Source organism: Cryptomeria japonica, chromosome 2 (genome assembly GCF_030272615.1).
Source record: "Cryptomeria japonica chromosome 2, Sugi_1.0, whole genome shotgun sequence".
Taxonomy (NCBI): Eukaryota; Viridiplantae; Streptophyta; class Pinopsida; order Cupressales; family Cupressaceae; genus Cryptomeria; species Cryptomeria japonica.
In genome coordinates, this window is record NC_081406.1 from 571,236,594 (window position 1) to 571,256,487 (window position 19,894).

The 19,894-nt window shown below is 35.4% G+C and overlaps 1 protein-coding gene across 19 annotated transcripts in view; it reads right to left on the minus strand.

Moving 5' to 3' along the window:
* The window catches only part of LOC131043555 (protein ENHANCED DISEASE RESISTANCE 2), a 138,214-nt gene that overhangs the window by 55,532 nt on the left and 62,788 nt on the right, over positions 1-19,894 (minus strand). The gene's annotated exons all lie outside the window — the stretch shown is intronic.

A 19,894-nucleotide genomic window follows, 5' to 3' on the forward strand; every position in this document is an offset into this window, starting at 1 on the left:
TGGACATTTGTGTACAATCTACAATTAACCAACCCTTTATTCAATCTATTTAAAAAAAGAAGATGACACTGTAACTTCACTTGAATGTAAAAACTTACGACAGATGTTAATAGAAAATTTCAACTACCATCCACATCACGCAATTATAATTCTTTTAGCAATAAAATTTTCCACCTTATAACAACTCTATTAAGACTACTTCCAAACCACCTCAAATCAGATGACACATGCTCTGCTAATATATAAAAAACATGCCTTTCCAAATTCAATTAGAACCTCATCTGTACCTAGACCAGTTGAAGCCAGGTATGAATCCTAGTCTGTGTATAGGCTGGGTTTACCCAAGGTTTTTCCCAGGCCTATGAGTCCACCCTAGTAGGTCTGAGATTTACCTAGGGCAAACCCACAGTCCCAGGCAGAACCCTGGGTAAACCCGGAGTGAACCCAAAAGCACTCAAGAAGAACCTGCCCATCACACCACCCCACCCCACCAAAAAATACCTTTCATAAAGATATATTTTAAAATAAAAATTAAAAAAAAATCGAAAACAAACCTTAATCAACCATCCTAAAAAGTGGCTTCTATGTCAACACACAAAACAAAAGCAAAAATACTACCTCTCATTTCTCACTTACCTAGAACTTCGCTTCTACACATTGTATGTGTGGACAAAGTATGTGTGGTGTGCAATGTGGATGTATTTTCAATCTCCATTGTGCACTACAATCTCTTGCCAAACCGATGAAATGCATTGATTTTCCATGTTTAATCACACTAGTATAAACCATTTTCATTTATCTTTTAATACTTGACATTTCATCCACAAACTTGACAGTATATATTAAGGGTTTTCATCATTTAATCTCTAATATCGAGGGGTTTCGTCCTCAGATTACTGGATCCTTAGTTTACATTCCACAAGGAAAATAAACAATGTCTTGATCAATTGATGCCTTCCTCTTGGTTTGATTTTCCTTTATATGCCTTTTCTTTTTAATTGTCATGGCCCTTCATTTTGTACCTTAACCCTTTCATTACTTAATTAATTTTTACTTTTTATGATATTACTTACTCCTCTTTGGTCGCTCCTATCATAGGCAGCCAGTGGCAATTTATTCATGGGCAGGTGCATTGCAATCCATCCTTGCTTGTTCTTAAGCAATTTTGTATTGGAATGATCAAAGAGTATGCTCCTTCCCATGTGACAACCTCCATAGGCAGATTCTTCCACTTGACCAAATATTTCAGAATAACCTTATTTCTTAACTTCCTTTCTCTCATGTCAATGATTGCTTTAGGTCCCAAAAATCAATTTACCCCATCATAAAGTGGGGGTAACTCTGGATAGGGCATAATATGTTGTCCTCGCACTTTCTTGGAGTGAGATACATGAAAGACACTGTGAAAGCTACTGTTTGTTGGCAACTCCAGCTCATAGGCTACCCCTCCTATATTTTGTGTAATCTTATAAGGTACGTAAAATTGAAGCTTGAGCTTCTCTGCACCACTTCCTTTGAGTGAAGATTTCCTATAAGGCTGTAACCTTTAGAAAAATCAAGTCTCCAACATCAAATATTCTTTCCAACCTATGATGATCAGCATACATCTTTTGTTGACTTTGGGTCTGCTGAAAGTTTTTTTTTGGTGCATTTAAAATATCCATACATTGTTGTACCAGGTCTCTAGCCCCAAGGTCTCTACTATCTACAAGAATCAAACCCACAAATGGTAGTACCTCATAAGTTCATAACCATATTGTGCTTTAAAGGGAACCATATCTATAGACGTATGTGAATGAGATTCTAACAATACTCTTCAAGATGAAGCCATTTAACCCATGTTGTTTGTTGCTCTAAAACATTATTCGTTAAATACCCTTCAAGCCATTTATTCACAATTTTCGTTTGCCCATCCATTCGTGGGTGATAAATAGTGCTTAGAGTTGATTTTGTCCCGATCAACCAAAAAACCTTCTTGCCAAAATAAATTGATGTATCTACTGTCTCTATCACTCATAATATTTCCAGGCAGCCCATGTAATCAAAACACCTCTCTAAAGAATAAATCAGCCATTTGTGGGGCTCTATATTTGGAAGATATGGCACTAAAGTGAGTGTACTTAGTGAGTCTACCCATGACCACAAAGATTCAATCCTTTCCTTGCAGTTCTGAAAACAATATGATGAGATCCATCGAAATACTTTTCTATTTTTTAAATTGGTAGGGGTTGAATAAATCAGCCATTTGTGGGGCTCTATATTCGGAAGATATGGCACTAAAGTGAGTGTACTTAGTGAGTCTATCCATGACCACAAAGATACAATCCTTTCCTTGTAATTCTGAAATAACTGTGATGAGATACATCGAAATACTTTTCCATTTTTTATTTGGAATTGGTAGGGGTTATAACAAACCAGCTGAAAATGTGACAAACCATACATTCTCTGACATACTTTAAGACATCCCTCTTGAGACCTTTTAAAGAAAATCATTATCTCACTTGTTTATATGTTTTATTGCACCCTTGATTACCGACCAAACGGATATCATGAGATGCTCTCAAAATCCTTTGTTTCATCTTCAATCTTGGGACTAGATATATTCAGTCATTATAGAGAATGAGCTCCTCAAATACCTTGTACTTCTCCTCTTGCAACTTGCCTTCCAATATGTCATTAGCCAATGTATCTTTGGCATGCTCTACTGATATAGAAGTTTTCCAATCACCAGAAATATCCTTCCTAGAACATATATGAGGCCTTCAAGACAAAGCATCAACCACCATGTTATTCTTTCCTTTCACATACTCAATATCAAAATCATAAATCTATAGCTTGCTTACCCATTTCTCCTACCTATCATTCAAATCTTTTTGATTCAAAGATAACCTTAGACTATCATGATTTGTCTTCAACATGAATATCCCACAAAACCAAGTACTGCCTAAGCTTTGTCGATGGATGCATGATGGCCAACATCTCCTTCTCATAAATAGTGTAGTTCCTCTCAAATTCTTTGAGCTTGTGACTATCAAAAGCTGTGTTTATTTTGCATTAATACCACTCCAATACCTTCTCTTGAAGCATCACATTCTAATTCAAATGGGAGTGAGAGATCAGGGATGGTTAATATGGGCCATTAGTCATTACCTCTTTGAGCTTCTTAAAAGATATGTGTGCCTCCTAACTCCATGAAAATGCTCCCTTCCTTGCTAAGTCTGTTAGTGGGGCAGTCAATCATGATAACACTTTAAAAAACCTCCTATAAACCTCCTATAAATCCTCTCAAGTATGATAAAATCTTAGGTTGAGGCCAATACATTATCGCCTTGATCTTTTCCTCGTCTACGTTGACACCTTGGCTATTGATCTTATGCCCCAAATACAAAATCTCAATCATTCCAAACTCACATTTAGATGCCTTAGCGAATAGTGGCTAATACTCAAGTATTACCAATACCTCATGTATATGTTTTAAATGGTCCTCCCAAGTTTTACTATAAATCAAAATATCATCAACAAAAAGCCAAAAGAAATTTTCTTAATTGCTTACCAATTACTTGATTCATGCAAGATTGGAATATATCTGTAGTATTAGTCAAGCCAAATGGCATTACTAGGAACTCAAAATGCCCAAAGTGACATCTAAAGGTTGTCTTGTGAACATCCTCCTTCCTCATCCTTATCTGGTGAAACCCAAAATACAAACCAATCTTAGAGAAATATACTGTTCTAGGGAGTTCATCAATCAACTCATCAATTCTAAGGATGTAATAGCAGTTCTTGATAGTCTTTTATTGACTGCCCTATAATCGACACACATCCTCATAGAACCATCCTTCTTTTTCACCAATAACACGGAGGAAGCAAAAGGACTAGAGCTTGGTTGTTTATGTCGCATATAAAGTACCTCTTTAATCATTTTCTCAATTTCTTCCTGATAACCTCCTAGATGATGATATGGTGTAGTGATGACCAACTTGGAACCTTCCTCTAACTCAATGACATGTTAAAACCACCTATCAATTGGCAGCCCTAGTCTGATATCACCAAATACCTTACCATGCTTATCCAAAATGGACCAAATATCTATCTATATGAGTAAGTTAGTAACATGTGCATTTGTCGTTTAAAGTCCATTAGCAATTAAACATTGTACTGCGCAATCTGCTTGTCCCTACAAAAATCAATCTTCATTCTCTTTGCAGAAACAACCCTTGGAGTTCCATTAGACAAACCTTGAAGAAACACTTCCTTACCCTCAATTTTGAATTTTAGTTCCACAGTTTGATAATTTTTTGTGAATTCCCCAAGTGAGTGCAACCAGAGAAGCAAATAACTCCCAAAAATCCTGATTATAATTTTTTCAACAAAAAAACACATCTTTTCAAAAAGTCGTTAACTGCGATTTTCAACAATTGTTTCACATTTCAATTGCATTTGAAACCTTAATCAATCTCCAGCCAACTTGTGAAACCTACGAAACCTACAAAATGGCAAAATATTTTATGAATAACACAATTGGACAATATTTTTAGGGTACAACTACAAATGGGAACCCATCAGGATGTGTATAGAATGTGCAACTAATTGCAAACTTGCAGAGAGTTGAAAGCTGGTGTATTTGATTCAAAACAAAAGGCAATTTTACATTCTATTATTTCACGACACAAAATTGAACAAGTACATACATATAGATAAATAATTTGTTAAATAAAAATTTCCAATGTGCACATCACAAGGACCTTTCAGTTTGAATGCACGAAATAAAAAACATTAAATCTATTTTATTTTGGTGACGCTTCCATCCAAAGAGATGGTATTTTACTGTTATGACAAGTAATGGTCTATATTCCAATGTTATATTTTAGCTCACTGTTCATACTTCATATTTTGTCTCTGCTTTGTCATGCTTTAGTTTTATCTATATTTAGATGCCAAGATTTTTGCCATTGTTGTCAATACACTGTCACACATGGTTTAGTTTTGTGTGATCTTCTTATCTATTATCTTCAACAATTATTAAATGTAATGTCCCCCCTTTGAAATAGAATTTAATAATAAATAATAAAAATAAAATTAAAATATTAAAAATTAAATTATAATATAAAGAATATAATTAATTAAAATTTAATTAAGTTAATGAATGTTTAAAAGACATGGAAGGAAAAGCTGTGACTCCCTCAACAATAAGATATAAAATTGTGAAGAGAACCTCATTTGGGAGGGGGATAATTTGGAAATCAGAAGTGCAGATCTGATTTAAATAAGAAGTGCAGGTCTGATTGTGAAAGGTTGTGTCCCTTTCAAAGGGCGGAAATAATGAAGAGTTGCACACTTTCAAAGGGTGTTAATGGTGAAAGGGTGTGTCCCTTGCCAAAGGGCATACATGATGAAGAGGTATGACCTCTCCCTCACATTGAGAGATATAAAGAAAAAGGGCGGATAGTGCTAACAGGGATAGCCATGTAGGAAGCAAAAACCGTGGAAGGAGTAGAGCGTACCCAGCATATCCAAGATACACCACCAACAAGTGAATGATAAGTGGTTTGCCCTAAACCGTAGGAAATACTTCATGAATAATGTCGTGGAATTCGAATCATACCGCAAGATAAATTAAAGCAGAATAGCCGGTAAAGAACAAAGATACATTCTAAATTAATATATCAGAGATGCATTTAGAATCAATGTTGCAAAGATACATTCAGAATTAGCATAATAGAGATGCACTCATAATTGTAATGACACTTCTAGAGACAGAGATACACTCAGGATTATAATATAATAGTGATATATTAGTGATGTTAAATAACAATTACCATAAGATTGTAGAGATACACTCAGAATTAAAACAGAGGAAATAGAGATTGCTTCAGAGGCAATTTACAGAGCTAGGGATCATTGAGGCATTTCAGAGCAGAATTATATTTAAGTCCCTAATAATGTCTACGATGATTGCTCCTTTTAAAGGAGCCATAGAGACCAGAGGGCATAATTGAATGCCAAGATTCCAAGAGGAATCTAGAGAGAGATTCATAGGGAATCTCTTAGAGACAATATATATTATATTGTAGAGGTTAACCATATGCATATGTTAGAGATAGAGAAGCTTGAGCAGGGGTGGGATCTCTGCCAAGCTTTGAGAACATTAATGATTTCACTCATTAATAGAGATCCCAAATAGAGACCTTACGAGGATGACATCCTGGGTTGCTCCTAACTGAGAAATATTTCTCAATAGAGGGTTGGGTCAATCCAAGTAAGGTCCAACTGAGTATTGTATCTTTTTTTATAGATACAATAAATCAGTTAACATTATTTGTTAAATATGTAGAATAATGTATAGCATTCTTTCTTGTATAATTGCACAAATAAATATATATGTTTAATTATCTTTCATATTGTTTGTATACTAACGTTTGTTTGCAAGACTTGAACGCCAAATAATCCAATCCCCAAGTGGGAAGATCACATTAAATAAAACTTTTGATGTGCACATCACAAGGATCTTTTGATTCAAATTACTATTATAATCGTGAATGGTCTATATTTTTTAGGTTATATTTTAGCCCATTGTGTCTACTTCATATTTTATGTCTACTTTATCATACCTTGATTTTGTGTCTACTACTTATCTTGATTTTTAGTGCAACTAAATTGTTATTGTGAAGATTGGTTGGTTATTTGGTCCAACCAACATTTGATGGTCCATCTTTTTCTACAGTGGAAATCTTGTAAATCAATTCTTTGGAAAGAAATAATTTGTATTCTTGGCTAAATGGCTTGAAATTCAATGATAATTTAGTCTCTTTGTCATGTTATTGTTTTGCTCAATAATGAGTATAGCAATGCTATAGTTTCATTATTTTACATAGTCTCATTACTAGGAGTGAAGAGGTAATGTTATGTGTAAATCATTTTTGTCTTATCCTTCTCTCAAGTTGTAATACAAAAACCCTTGGCTACATACAAATATCTTCCTGATGTTTATACATAACCTAATCTTGCACCAAGATGTCCAAGTTTTCTAACATCGAAATCTTGGTCATTGTGATTTTCTATGCTTATTTTGATATTATGCATATCTATCCTAAAATGTTTTTGGTGTCTATATTCTACTTCTATTTTATATGAATCAGTACTTTGACAAAATTTCCAAGTTTGGTTTAACAACAAAGCTTTTGATGTGACTTGGTTTGTATCTTGAATCTTTGAAAATGCATAATTCATGCCCATTTGACTCTACTTGTTATGAGAAATGGTTTCTCTTTTATCAATTGATTAGATTTTTTTTTGGATGATATATTTTTTGAATTTCCTACTCGAAATTTTTTTACTGATAAAATGCTTTTTTTCTTTTTTTCCTTCTATGATGCTAACATGTTTATTGTAGTTGTTTTGAGGTCTTACTAAGTTTATGAAGGTTTTAGAGTTTGTTATGATAGTGTAGTCGCTATGATTAAACATTCTTCTGATATTAATAATAATTTGGAATGCAGTGTTGTTAGTAGCATTTTACCACCCACTCACATCATACAAGAAGAATAGAAGGTTTACTCACATATCGTTTAGTGAAATGATTCATTGTCAACTTAGCAATAACTTTATCAACTTATACAGAACTTACCAAAGAATCATTTACTACGAAAGCTTGTATGCTATACTACATTCTACTATTTTAGACGAACTTTTCATTTGAAAAATTCATGGGCTTAATTCTTGATTTTATATAATTAAAGGGGTAACATCTCTATTTTATTTTCTCTCTATATCTCTATTCTATTGAAATGCCTTTAGATTTCAAATACAAGTAGTTTTAGTCTCTTTTTCAACATTTTTTTTTTTTAAATTCAAAATCTGATTTATTCGCACCAATTTTTTCCCATTTGAATCCCGATTTTTTTCAAAAAATCATATACTTTTAATTTGCCATTTTTTTCCCCAAAAGATTTTTGCTGCTATGAGTGCAACCATTGTACCCCTGAAACTATATCTATCTCACTAATCCTACCATATAAAAGTCAACACGAACCTTGTGCCTACCCAATGTGATGTCAAGTTGTTGTATCCTTAGTGTATATGGAAGACTAAATCCATTGGCCACAACCACATTATCCCTCAAAGTTATTTGTCTTCAATTTTAACCTAGTCAAAACCCCTCATCCCTGAAATTATGGGTAGCCCAACTATCAATCAAAATTGTTACCATATGTCCCTAAAGAAATCCTCACACACGGAAGAGGTGATATTTAGGTGCTCTTGAAAGAATAACAAGTGTACCTCCAAAAGGCTTCTGTACTTCTTGATCCTCATGCTCAACCTCCTTCAAACCACCCTTAGGCTCGAACACTTTTGCCTCTAAACCCTTCTCAATGACTACCTCAAAGTAAGGAACATGTCCTTTTCTTGAGCATTTACACCCTAGCTCCATAACTCTATACAAGAAAAGCATAATTTTGTCCTCCAAAGCTCATTCTTGGATCCTTCCAACTTGTTAGATTAACGAGGTTGCGAAAAATACTTGTGAAATGATTGCCTATGCAACCCTGATGGTACACTCTTGGAATACATCTTGTTCTTAGAGGTGGTGTCTTCCAATTTTAAGGCCCTTTGAATAGCGCCCTCTAGAGATGATGGCTGAAAAGCTCTAACCAACCCTCGAAGTGACTTTGAAAGCCCTTCAATAGAAAAAAACTTGTCTCTTTTTCTATAATATCTGGCACCATGACTAAGATCCTTATAAATTTTGCTACCTTTTCTTCTACTTTACCTTGTTGCCTTAGTCATGTCAACTCCCTAGACTGTATATCCAAGTCTTTCATATCAAATTTTTCTATCAGCCTTTGTGTGAAGTCAATGTATGTCATGATTTTATGATGCTCTAGCGTGATTAGCCCATGATGCCACCATTCATGTGGTGTACCCTCTAAATGAAGGATGGCAAATTTAGTGGCTTCATCCTCTATCATGGGGGTAAGCGAAAGATAGGTATCTATTTTTTGAACCCATGGCCATTTAGTGATCTTCCCTATACCATCAAAAGAGGGGAGAGTTAGCTTACATAAGCTTTGCTACGAATTTCTATTGGGTTGTCTTTTTTCTCCTTTTGAAATATTGCTTGATCTTGCATTATGATATTGTATAGATGGAATTTGTATTCTAATTTTTTGATCAAGTCTTGAGTATTAAAGCAATATTGTCATATTTCTATAATGATCATTTAGTTAGTTTGCTTGGGTAATTTCCTTTTTCATCTTTTGTAACTACTTCAGAAACTCTGCTTGTAATCTCTATTTAAGGAGTTATCTCCTTTGTAATATATCGATTTACCATTTCAAGGTATTAGAGCCATAAAAACTTTTGAAAAAAAAATTTATCAATAAAATACATAGGTGTACTTGAAACATTATTTTTTTAACAGTTTTTTTGAATCGATTTTTTCATAAAAAAATTGTGGGTGCAATACGGAGGTTTTTTGTATCAAAATCATGGAAATTTGTCAATATTAAAAATTCACGGGTTTATTTAGGGTGAAATCGCAATTTGTTTTTGAGAAGGTTGGGTCAAAAAAAATTTGGAGACAATGGTTGTATTTGAGCTGTTCTTTGCAAGTCGTGTCGATTCTCTGCAAATCGAGTCATTTTTAAGTCAACGGGTTTCATTCAACTGGTTTTTCTCACATGAACGTTTTGCAATGATGAGTCTGAGTTCTAGCCGCACACCTGTCCCCACACAGCTACAAGCACAACGGTTTCTACAAATAGCACCTATGTAAGAATAAAAATTGTGATCTAAAGTTTTTTTTCTGCACCTGGTTTCTACGTTTTTTCATGGATATTATCTCTGCATAAGGGTTTCTAGCAAAATCATGGCAATGATCTATGCATACAACAAGGGTTTCTAATTTCTTTTACGATTTTTATTAAAAATTGTGGATTCTTGCACAACAAGGGTTTCTATTGTTTACAATCTTTTTACACTAATTTTTGACAAATCAAGTGTTTTCCAATTCTAAGCAGTGCCTTGGGATTTGTGTAAGCTACTTGCCGAAGGGTTTGATTGATTTTAACCACAAAAATTAGACTTGTTTAAAAATCAAAGTTCCTTGCTACAACTAACCTCCTTTTTCATGTCATTAGAAAATGGGAGGGATGGAGTCATTGAGCAACATCATGATGGAAGGCAACCAATACTTCAACAACAAGAATTACAACAAGTGGAAACAACCCATGCTCACAATTTTCAAGTATCGATGCCTAGATCAAATTGTTTCGGGTAGTACTACTCATTCCATCGTGACAAGCAATGACCAAGACAAGTTCGATGACCAAAATCAAGTTGTCATGCTCATCAAGTTATCAATCACCAACGAAATGCTTCCAAAAGTTCCATCTAGCAAGACTGCTACACAAATCTGAACACACTAGAAGGATCTACACAAGACATCAGACAATGGTAGACCATTTTTCCTAAAGAATATGTTCTTTTCAATTATGATGGACGATAAGATGTCTTTGCAGGATCATCTCACAAAAATCAAACACATTCGTGATCAACTAGAGGCCATTGATCACAAGATGGAATTAAAGGCTATGGTGGTCATTACACTAAAAAGTTTACCACAATCCTATAAGCACTTCATTGAAACTCTCAATATTACCTCCACTAATGTTGACCTGAAGTTTGATGACCAATGCAACAAGTTCTTGCAACGGGATAGGTGGAAACAACAATTTGAGAGTAGCAATCTGACATAACAAGTTCTTGCAACCATTGTAGAACTAGCATTTACAACCAAAGACAAAGGCAAAGGCAAAAGCAAGTCCTTTCAACAAAAAGCGCAAGGCAAATCTGAGGAGAGTTCCACGAAGGCTATCGCATGTCATTATTGTGGTAAGCTTGGTCATATGAAGAAACATTACAAGAAACGGTTGGCTAATGAAAAACCCAACTAGGGAGAGTCTCAACAGAAGGCCCATGTTGCAAAGCATACTGAGCAGAAGGAGTCTACCTTTTATGCATTTATGGACAAAGGACCAGCAAACCACGTCAAATCGTCTATGTGGTACATTGATTTTGGAGCTTCTCAGCATTTTACACAAGAGAGATTGGTTCACAAAGTACAAGGCTTGCTCTGTTTCACTGATCTTTGGTAGAGGTGAAGAGCATACAATTGTTAGCAAGGGTAACATTCAAATTACATCTGGTTGGAGAAATCTCATATTTCTAAATGTATACTATGTTCCGAGCATGGAGCTCAATCTGCCCTTTGTAAGTTAGGTTATGCTACATTGTCCAAAGTTGCATGTCATCTTCAGTGCACACAAGTGCCACATTGTTGATAAGGAGTCCACGAAGACAATTGTAGTTGGCCTCAAAGATCATGGATTGTATAGGCTAGTTAATGAAGGAGAATCTCAGGAGCATGTAATGGCCACAAACCCATCATACCTCTCTCAGTTGGCTTAGGTGAATCTCGTATAAGGTAATACCTGAGATTCAAGAACCGACACACGCTGTATGCAAAGCTAAGTAGGGAAGCAACATCAAAACTCCATTCTTAGATGGACAAGCTTGGAGAGCATCCAAGATCGTACAACTATTTCATGCATATGTTTATTTTCACTTGTTTGTTGATGGCTTCAATAGGAAAATGTGGGTGTTTATTTCTAGAAGGCAAAATCAGATGTGTTTAATGAATTCCAAAAGTTTAAAGCATTAGTTGGAAAAGACTAAAGACATCAAATCATAACTCTTAGATCAAATGATGGGAGTGAATAATATACCAACTAATTCACCAACTTTTGTGCTAAACACGGTAAGTGTCAACTTACCACACCATATACCCCTCAGCAAAAAGGTGTTGTTGAGCAAAGTGACTATACCATTACAGAAATGCTCGTTGCATGTTGGACAACAAATATGCTCCTAAAAAATTTTGGGCTGAGGAAGTGTAAACTACAGTCTACCTTTTCAATTTGTCCCCCACACAAGTCATCAAGAAGATGACCCCCAAAGAAGCATGGTTTGGGAGGAAACCAAAAATCAGCCACCTCAAGGTTTTTGGTTCAACAGCATATGTTTGGATTCCAAAATGCAAAGAGGACCAAATTGGATACCAAAACTCAGAAGTTGATGGTTACAAGCTATAGTGACAATCATAAAGCCTATCTAGTGACAATCATAAAGCCTATCGGCTGATTTATGTGGACATTGATTGTCCCACATTTTGTAGAGATGGTGTCTTTGATGAAGAAGGTGGGCTCTTTCAGCTCTCTTCTCCCATCCAACATCTTGAAGATCAACCTCAACAAGTTAAAGATTTGGATGTTAGGCTTTCATTAGCTCCACTTGAAGGGAGGTATTCTGATGATTCTAAACTTGTGGAATCTCCTAGACACAGTCCTATACCAATAAATTTCCCTCGAGATAACCTTGATCAGTATCCAAATGATTTCATTCCAGGCAGCCCAAGTCATCATAATCCTCCTAATTTGGAAGAAGATGCTTCTACCCTTCGGCCTAAGTGGTGGAAAAAGCTCATCGTTGATGTTCAGGATAATGAGCTTGTTGAAAGTAGATCATCCAAATGGAGGAGCAAGAAGAGTACAATCCATTTTTTTGTTATGGCTAGCATTCAGAGTGTTTATGAGCCATTGGATTATTCAAAGGCAAAAGGTAAACCTGAATGAGAAGAAGCTATGGAAGTTGAGCATCGTAGTCTTTTGAAGAAGAACACTTGGTTTTTGTCAGATCTTCCACCAAGGAAGAAACCCATTGGCTGCAAATGGGTCTACAAAGTAAAATAGAAAGCTGATGGAACTCTTGATAAATACAAAGCTCGGTTGGCAACTAAAGGGTTCTCGTGTAGAAAAGGGATTGACTATGAGGAGAACTTTGCTCCTACCACAAAGATGAGCACCATCCAGCTAGTTCTAGCTATTACAACACAATATGGCTGGAAAGTCCATCAAATGGACATGAAGAGTGCCTTCCTCAATGGTGATTTGGAGGAAGAGGTATACATGACACAGCCTCAAGGTTTTAAGGTTGCAGGCAAAGAGCACCAAGTATCCAAATTGGCAAAGGCTCTTTATGGCCTAAAGCAAGCCCCTAAGGCATGGCACATCAAGATTGATAAATATTTAATTGCATAGGGCTTTCAGAGAAGTCCTTCCGATCCCAGCTTGTAAGTCAAGAGCACTGGTAATGACATCATTTTTCTTGTCATCTATGTGGATAATATCATCATTACTAGTAATGGGGCACATTTGCTTAAGCCAATCAAACTGAATTTGTGTCAGGTGTTTGATATGACTGATTTAGTTCTTCTGCATTAATGTCTTAGTGTAGAGGTTTGGCACACAGATGTCAATATTTTCATTTCTCAGTCAAAGTATGCTAGGAGTCTGCTACACAAATTCAGGTTGATAGATTGCAAACCTTCATCTAACCCTGTGAAGGAAGGGCTAAAACTATCAGCCAAATTAGATTCATCAGTGGTGAATGACTCAGCATGCAAGCAAGTAGTTGGCAGCCTCATCTATCTTACAGCCACTACACCTAATCTAAGTTATGCTATGAGCTCCATATCTTGTTTCATGACTGCCCTTAAAGAAGAACATTGGGTTTTAGTGAAGTGAGTACTGAGATATGTGAAAGGGACACCTGACTTTTGGCAATCTGTACAATAGAAGCAAAGATCCTTGGCTGATTGGTTTTAAAGACTCAGACTGGGCAAGTTTCGTTGATGACAAAAAGTCTACTTTTGGACATCTTTTCAATCTTGGTACGGGTACAATCACATGGACCAGTAAGAAGCAGTAAGCGTTAGCTCTTTGCTCAACAAAAGCGGAGCATCAGAAAACTATTAAAGCAACATGTGAGGTAGTATGGCTATGAAGGATGCTTTTTGACATGAAAATGTCTCAAGCAGGACCTTCACCCTTGTTTTGTGACAATCAAGGGGTGCTAAAGCTAGCCAAGAATCCAGCCTTCCATGAGCGAACAAAACATGTAGAGCTTCATTGTCATTTCATCCGACAAATTGTTGAAGATGGAATTGTGATCTTGCAATATGTTCCAACTGAGGATCAAATTGCAGACATTCTAACCGAGTCTCTGAGCCCGAACAAGATTGTAAAATTTAGGGGGCAACTTGGTGTAGTTAGTAGAATGACCATTAAGGGAGAGTATTAAAGTAATATTGCCATACTTCTATAATGGTCATTTAGTTAGTTTGTTTATGAGCATTGTGTTTTCATTACATTTTCAGTTTACATTGAATTTTGTTATATCTGATTAGTAAAACTAGCAGTTTGAAAACTGAAAAAATTGAAAAAAAAGGGGATATTTCAGATGACAATCTATTTGAATTCATTAAATGGTCGCAAAGGAGACTTGTATACAGTCGGCTTTATAAGGCAGAAGCATGTTAATAATATCTAGAGAGACAGAATTAACGATTATGATGAAATTGATCAGCTCTAAAGAAAATTGATCCATGGAGTGATTATTAAAGGCGGTATTTATCGAAGTTAGCAATGTTCAAAATTAAGTGTAAATAAAAATACAAATGCAATGACTCAACTTCAGTTTCTTTGATTGGTATTCCCATTGATCGATAATTAAAATCTTTTAGCAGAATGCTTTGATTCTGATGCAGCATATGTTGCAATCCCTCAATTTTATAATCATATAAGGCTTAGATTTGTTTATCTAATATCTTGATATTATTCAATTGAAGAATCGAACACCAGAGATAAGGTAATCATATGATGTAAAGGGTGATGTGGAGCCTTGGTATATTGTCCACCACATCTTTTTGTGTTTGCTGGAGATGTAAGGGTGTTGCTCTGAGTTTGAGACATCAGCATTTCATTGTAATATATTAAAGAAAAATGTGAATAGTCAAGGCAACGAATTCATGAGAGACGGTGATAATAATCATGCCCAGGCCAAGGTACGAAGTACGACTTGTATTAGGAAATGATTATATCAAATCAGTGGTAAATACCTATGGGATTGACAACGTTTTGTAAAGAATAATAATAGACTAGTTAATAAGAAAAACAAGTCAAAAGTTATGATTAAAGAAATGTTTTGTAAAACAAATAAAATAAATCTATCCATAAGATGTGTAGTTATAGAGACGTGTCTATTGTTCTCTAAAGAGGCACATCCTTTGACATATATGTGCATAGGTATAAAGAGACATAATGATAATGGAAGAGAAGAGAGTAGTGTATGACGGACAAGTGCATATTCGAGTACACATCCAAGTTCTTGAACAAAAAGAGAACAGCAATGGATGTGGGATAAAATTTCCAAGTATAATATCATACAGAAAAGTATGCTGTGAATAAAAGAACAATCAAGTTTATACACCAATAGCAAATTTGAGAAAGAAAGTATGTGACTATATAAATACAGATTTATGATCAGTTTAAAAGCAGATTTGAGAAGTGAGTGTTTAAGTGTTGTGTGTATAAAGGCATATAGTATATCAGCAGACTTGTAGAGAATGAATAGAAGATCATTAAAGACAGATTTCTGAGTGTATGGCAGCAGATATATAAGTTTATATATACAGATTTGAAGAGAGTTATATGCAGATTAGAAGGAAATGTATGGAGAAATGTTATAAACATATTTGTGAACGAAAGAATATGTGTTAAAGAGATGGAATTGTCCATCATCTGTTGTAGTAGCAACATTCAGAAGGTGGAAACAAAATTCAGATTTGGGAGTTGGTGCTTCCAATGGGTTGGTGCTCACAAAAATTCAGATTTGGGAGTTGGTGCTTCCTGTGGGTTGGTGCTCACAAAATTAGATTTGGGAGTTGGTGCTTCCAATGGGTTGGTGCTCACAAACAAACTTAGGGGTTGGTGCCTCTAGTAGGTTGGTGCCTACGAACATTGTAAAAGAAGATATTCATATAAAAGAATTGATTTGCCGTGGTTTTCTCCCGTAAGTGTGTCCACGCATATATCTTGTTGTTTTACTTGTGTTCATATTAGTTAGATCACATATGAATGTTGGTATGCAATGAATATGTTAATGAGATAAGCTATATACTTGTGAATTAAGTTGAAAAAGTTCAAATTGGTAAAATTTGTTGTTATAATGATGCATCCCCCCTCTCAGTATAACCGTGCGCTCTTCACATAATTCACCCATCTATATGAGATTGAATGCAATATATCACACCCTGTGCAAATCTAAATTTAACCCCCACCACTTGGAACTTCTTGTATCATATCAACATATTTCCAAAGAGGAGAATTTGGGTTTGTTTTGAAGTGGCATTGGTGGATAGGGGTAGAATTAGCTGTCATCGTAATTCAAATGAAAGCAAATTTTTTTAACAAAATATTCAAAACGAATGAAATAAAAATATATATATAAAAGCTAATTGTTTTAATACTCTAATCATAGTGATACATTCATAAAAAAATGAAAGGAAAACAAGTTGGAAGCAAAATAAAATAGTTTGCATGTAAAACAAAATTGTGAAAAAAGAAAAACTGACCTCTTTTTCAAAAATCTTCTTTATGATCTTCTTGGCAGCTAATGTACTCTTGCTCGTGTGTAAGAATAGCAATGCAACTAGTTTGCGTGTAAAACAAAAGTGTAAAAAAAGAAAAACTGACCTCTTTTTCAAAAATCTTCTTTATGATCTTCTTGGCAGCTAATGTACTCTTGCACGTGTGTAAGAATAGCAATGCAACTGCTTTGAAATCTTCTGTGATCAATCTTATGCTCTATTGTATAATAACAAGCAAGAATGAAAGTTCAGCAAAAGGAAATGTTATTTGTCTTTTGCAATCAAATTGAAGTAAAATGAGTTTGTTTTATAATTTAATAATAATATTATGTATATCGCTCAAATAGGTCTTGACCTAATAAGACGTTATTGCTTGATTGCCTTTACCACAAGCTACATGAGTTTGGGACCAGCCCAATCACATAAATGATCGCTCAAATACATATTTGATTTTACCGCCCAAATTGGGCCTACCCTATCTACAAGTTACAATAAACAATTTTGGGCCCAGCCCAATGTAGATACATTTGTTCATATTTATTTGCTTCATATAATCCGATCTAGCTATCGGTTTTCAACACAAACATCACAAACACCCATTAAGGTTAGGAAATACAAACACAATACTGCTGAAAGATAACCCTTCCACTTTTTGATCACCAAGAGCCCAATGTGGGAAGGTGAGAGCATACAATGAATAGGAGATTGTTAGCTCCAAGAATCTACTGAAAATACAATGCTGGGCGGCAAGCCAACCCCTTCCGCTTGTCGAGCAGGCAATGGCAACTTATAGAAGAATCACTCAACCGCTTTTCAGCAAGAGGACAATTATTACAAACAACGAAATAGATCCCTCAACCACTTATTCAGCAAGAGAACTAGAAATGATATTAACAATCCACTCAACCGCTTATTCAATGGGAGGGCACCAATACAATGAAATAAGATAGGCGGCAAAGTCAGCCTCCTCCACTTATTCAATGGGTGTTGTGATACAGTTCAGATATAAGATAGTTGTTATTACTACTAATCAGCTTTACAATACATAACATGGATTTTCTGATCCAAAGATATCGCTGTCCAAAGCTGCAAATAAAGTTAAATGCACTTCACAAACTACAAGAGACCAACTACCCCACACTCCAAAATTCTAAGTCTGATATACTTTTCTAGCAAGCTGAATAACACAGACAAACGACTTCAAACCACACTAAAATGCTCACAACTCCACCAAGACTCAACGGAAAGACTCGAGACTGATTGCAAATGAATTCTAGGAAAGGAGGCAACCAGGCTAAGACCCACAAACAGCTGCAAACTCGCTCAAAACATTTAATGCACACATTTCTAGACAACTCAGCATGGTACAGCCTTGGCAAGAGGGCGATTTGCAATATAAAATTCACAACTCCAAATTAAACTCTGAAAACTGGCATATAGAATCCCCTAGGGCCTAGGAAAATAAATAGAGAATACCCAGAAGCCACAAAAATTCATCCATGGACTTATGATGAAAAAACCACTTCAGCTCTACAACCGACCTGCACCTGGAAACTCACAAAACACCCAAAATTACATTAGAAAACATCAAATGTCACTACATCAATGAACTCCATCTGTTCTTCAGTGTAAAGAACAGTCTCACAATCTCAACTAGTTGCTATCTTTCAAGCAAGAAGCCAAGAACCAGCTAGGAGGTATGCATTCCTCGAAGCAATCACTCTAAATTTTGGTAGCACTACGTTGCAAATAAACTTGGATAGTCTCAAATGAAGGCCAAGGCACTTATTTATAACCTTCTCCCCAAATTGAACTTCCTTTCCCTCCAATATGGGATTAAACAACGACATTCAAATTTCCTTTAATTTGCATTTCATTTCATCCCCTCACCAAATCGCCCAAGTGCTTAGAAAAGTCACTTTATTAAAATGCAAATAATAGATAAAGTGAGCGCCCAACATATAATCAAGGAAATGACTACAAATATCAATAAACTTAAGCAATCCCCCTTAAATATATCGTCCAACTTGCCTTAAGTTATAATTTAATTTAAAACACCATTTTTAATCAAATACTAAACTTGTCAAAACAAGCTCCAAGAATATGGGGAATCAAACTGAGAGAATTGCCTTGCCAGATATAGCCATTACACTGAGCTACAGAAACCCTACCAAAAATAGCATTTAGTAAAAATAGCATATTGCTAAAAATAGTAAGTGTTTCCAAAGTGATTTTAACCACATTTTGAGCAGTCGTCGCAACTTACTAAAAATAGTAAGTTCAGAAAAGTATTCAAATTCATTTGCATGTTACACCATCGCGAAGCTCTCTCAAAACCCAGAAAAACCCAGAGAAATAAGCTGCCCTCACCTCCACTTACTAAAAATAGTAAGTTTTCCAAACTCCACTACTTGCTATGCATGTACCATCATTGTGAAGTTTTCTGAAAACCTAGAAGGACTCCAAAATCAAAACTGTAAAACTCCAACATGCAAACCACCAAAAACATCAAAACATCCTCCTCGAAAATAGGAAACCCTAATTTTGCCTCTGACCGACCAACGGGTCTCGGAATTGGCCAACAGTCCCCAAAACAAACTAGAGCGGAAAAGGGGACATTACATCATCTTCCCAATAATGGATGAAGTCAATAATGCTTCATTGTTCCTTTGTAATACTAATACTTCTCCAAACAAAGTCAATAATTACTTTGTGCTACCTTACAATATCATTTGTTCCTCGAACATAGAATTGCGACCATATTATATGTCGAGTGTTCAACCACATGAGCCGACTATTAGGATACATGAATATGCTCAGTATGTTTGACATCATTGCATTAGTTTCTCCTTACGTGGCTTCAATCTGAGGCAACAGTCAGCAATTATTTGTCTTCAACGCATTCCCACCTTATTACATGAGTGCATCATGTGTATTATGCGAATCTTACACAGCTATGACTCCAGGCCACGTGTATGATGAATGGTGATCTCTCGATCATAGATGAAATCAATAATGCAGTCTTTAGTCGATTGTTCACTAATACATTAAGTCAACAATACTAAATAATTCCTTTTATGAGGTCGCTATCATGTTTGACCAGATATATGTAATGCTCAATATTATCGGACATCAATACTCAATCAGCAATGAGCACTTAATATATTGTGTATAAATATTCTCATCCTCCTTATATTGTTTTCTCCTTCCATTGACAATGCGTCCATCCAAGTCTTATCTTTAATGATTTGACATCACATCATCTTTAAAATACAACCATATCATTCCAAACATGAAACTTCCTTATATGGAATTCCCAAAACTTTAAGAATACCTTTTCATTTTCTA